Genomic DNA, 3,943 nt, shown 5'->3' on the forward strand with positions numbered 1-3,943 from the left:
GATTCTGAGTGTCAGGGGAAGGATTTTCCTGTGCCATGTGTGCTGAACCCAAAACAGAATTGAAGAGCAACAGGGCGCAATGCTTCCCCACCTCAGGCCACCATCCACTGTTGGTTACACCTTCCAGATATGGATCCAGTCTTCCAGCCTGTGGCACACAAAGCCTTGTAATGTGTGAGCATTCACCTGAGTTTTGTCATCCCTCTTCTCCCACAACCCCAGTACGTGGAGAAGCAAGCATGTGGTCTACACTCCCAGAGGACAGGTACCACTGCATGAAGGCTCCAACTAGCGCTGTCTTCACTAGGAATGGCTCTAGGCACTGTATTTCTGAGGCCTGAAGTAACAGGTAAAGGTACAGGAAATGGCATTCTAGGCACGGAAGCATGGTGTGTTTTCCTCTGCCAGTTTCTCGGGAGCACAGAAGCTCCCACTTCCCCTGAACTTGACTCTCCTCACCTCTGACCTTCCCACGTTGGGAAATTTTCCACACAATGAGCAGTGCCAGAAGCTTCACACTCCCCACCTTCCAGACTGATGTCCACTGCAAGACGCCAAGCAAAGAGGGCTCGTCTGACTCCGTGAGTAAAAATAGATTTCGATAGAAGCTTGAGGTTCACAGAAAAACTGACCAGATGGTGAAGAGAGTTTCCGGTATCCTCCCTGCCCTGCTCTGCTCCACCAGAGTACTGTGCTTTGTGATAAAGCTGCAGGGACACATTGCTCTCATTCAGTATCTGTAATTCATCTCTCATTCAGTATCTGTAATTCATACTGTGTTGTGAGCCCTGTGGATTTGGGCAAATATCTAGTGATATGTATTCACCATTATGGAACCATAAGACATTTGCTGACCCCTAAAACATCTGTAACTCATTTATTTCTCTTTGTGTGTCTCTTTGTGTGTATGTTTCTCTCTCTCTCTCTCTCTCTCTCGTGTGTGTGTGTGTGTGTGTGTGTGTGTGTGTGTGTGTGTGCGCGCGAGTGTGTTTCTGGAGATGGAAATGTATTAGTTATTTTTCTCATTATTATGACAAAAATATCTAACAGAGGCAATTTAAGAAAGGAAGGGTTTATTGTAGATCATAGCTCCAGGGAACAGACTACCATTAGGAACATGAGGCAGCTGGTCACATATCTGTCAGTCAAGAGGCAGAGAGAGGTCAATGTTGGTGCCTAGATTGCTTTCCCCTATTCATTCAGCCCAGGAAACCACAACCACCAGCATCCAGGGCAGGTCTTCTCCCTTTGCTAAACCCTTCTGGAAATACCCTTAGAGCAGTAGTTCTCAACCTTCCCTTTAATACAGTTTCTCCTGTTGTGGTGACCCCCCAACCATATTTTCTTTGCTAAGTCCATAGCTACAATTTTGCTACTCTTATAGATCTTATTCTAAATATCTGATATGCAGAATATCTGGTATGTGACCCCTTTGAAAGGGTCATTTGACCTCCCCCCCCAAGAGGTCAAGACCCACAGGTTGAGAACTGCTACCTAATGGATACACCCAGAGGTGTGATTCCATGGTGTTACTAAAACCCACCAAGTAGACAATGAGAGTCAACTGTCACAGAACACAAGGTTTCAGACATGCTAGACAAGCACTCTGCTGCCTCCATGAGTTTTGCCTACTTCAGAACATCTTGCAGTTAATTCAGACCATCCATGGGTCTTTGAGACTGGCTTCTTTCACTTTGCAATGTACATTTTTTTCTCCAAGTCCATGAGCAGGTTTTTTGTGTATTTACAGCTTCTTAATTCCCTTGGGCAGATAGGAAGTATCAAGATGGCTTGGTCTTACAAGGATCAAGATTGCTTGGTCTTATTTTTTGTCAGATAGAGCTACACTGCATCTGCAGCTGACACACAGCACTGACTCTCCACAGCCCGTGAGCACGTTCCCCTCTCCACATCCTTCCCAGTGTGCACAGCTGCCATTGCTCTGGATCTGACCATTCTCACAGGTGTGCAATGAAAACTTGCTTTCTGAGCTATTACAGGGCTGCGGGAGGCAGAAGCAGGAAGAGCTCTGGGAGTTCTAGGCCAGCCTGGTCTCCATGGAGAATTCCTGGAGAGCCAGGAATGCACAGAGAAACCCTGTTTTCACACAAAAAAAGGATGGCTGCAGAACACCAGCTGTAGAGGCAGGCTTTAGGGTAAGTTCCTCCTCTGTTTCAGTCTCCTACAGCCTCTGTGAACTGAGCAAGTCACTTCCACTCATAGACTTGCTTAGATATGAGAATCCCGTGTCTTATAAATCAGCCAGCCAAGAGTAGCTGTACTCCCCATCACAAGCTCAGCGCCTGAAGTCCAGGACTCAATTGGAGGACTGTGCAGGAGGAGCATTCAGTGTGTCTTGTTCTCATCTTTCTGGATCAGGAAACCAGGGTCATGGCTGGAAATGAGACCAGGCTATAACCTTCAAATGTCCACTGGACATTAAGTGCTTAAATCCCAAGCCCACGGGAATTCACAGCAAATGTGCTGCTCTAACTATGCACAAACAACCCCACCTTAACCCTGACCCTTTCCTCTGTGGGAACTTATCAGGCTGAAGCTCCAAGTATCACCAACAGGAGAAATCACCAAGCTCCTCGCATAAACCAGCACAAATCTTTGCAAAGCTAATGGTAGTCACTCTACCACGGTGAATGTTAGCTGTATGTAAGGGTGTTACCTTCTCTCTCAATGCCCTTACTCTGGACTTTTAACACAGAAAATTGTCTACATGGGACAATTTATTTTCTTATCTGTTCTAGTTCCATTTCTGTTGCAATGGTACGATACCCAGAAAAAAAGCAAATTTGGGAGAGAAAGTATTTAATTTTAGGCCACAGTTCCAGGTTACAATCCACCACAGCCCAGAACTCACTGTGGCAGGAGATTGAAGCACCTAGTCACATGGTATCTATATTCAAGAACAGGGAGAAATAAATGAGTGTTTGTTTGTTTGCTTACGCTGTTTGATTTCTCCAGTCTCCCTCACTTCAGGAGCTCCTGATTAAGGAGTGGTGCCATGCGCTTTTGGCTGAATCTTCACACATCATTAACTTAAGACAACCACCAATGCCTGCCCACAGGTCAGCCCAATATAGAAAGCTCCTCTACGATAGTCTCTTCCCAAGTGATTCCAGGTTGTGTCTAGTACACAATTAAAACTAACCATCACACCCTCTCTGGACATAAGGGTAGAACCCGAGGCTGTGAAACCGCTGGGTGTGTCCAACTCAAAGACATCAGCGGTCACCATGAGAAAATCCTGAATTGTCTGCTGTTGTGGAAAATGATGGATGACTTTGGCATTGTCTGGCCCCGAAGGATGTCTTCATCCTTGATTTGAAATGTTCTTCTCAAACTTAGAGAGATGGCTCTGTGACTAACAGTGCTTACAGCGAGAGGATCAAAATTAAAATCCCAGTGCCCATGTCTGGTAACTCACGAATTCTTGTGACTCTAGCTCCTGGGGACTTGATGCCCTATTATGACCTTGTCAGACACAAAAAATACATGCAAATGTGCATATGGGGGAGAGAGAGAGATGGAGAGACAGACACACAGAAGGACAAAGAGACAGAGACATACATATATATAGAGAGAGGGGGAGGGAGGGAGGGAGGGGGAGGGAGGGAGGGAGGGAGGGAGGGAGGGAGGGAGGGAGGGAGGGAGGGAGGGAGGGAGGGAGGGAGAGAGATGGACAGGGAGGAAAAAGGAGGAGAGGAAAGGAATGAGACACAGGCATAAAAACAAATGTCTTCTCCATCTAGACAAAATCCATGGGATCCAGAAGGTGGCCAAGAGGGTCTATCTGGAGAGGAGTTAGAATCTAAAGCTTAGACTTCGAAATCATTTACAAAGTTACCCCATCAGCCTTTCCTCCTCTAATGCCACCTCTCCTGATACAGGTCAAGATAGAACTTCCTGATACAGGGCAACTGAAGACAGA

The sequence above is a fragment of the Mesocricetus auratus genome, unplaced genomic scaffold (assembly GCF_017639785.1).
Source record: "Mesocricetus auratus isolate SY011 unplaced genomic scaffold, BCM_Maur_2.0 Super-Scaffold_100037, whole genome shotgun sequence".
NCBI classification, from domain to species: Eukaryota; Metazoa; Chordata; class Mammalia; order Rodentia; family Cricetidae; genus Mesocricetus; species Mesocricetus auratus.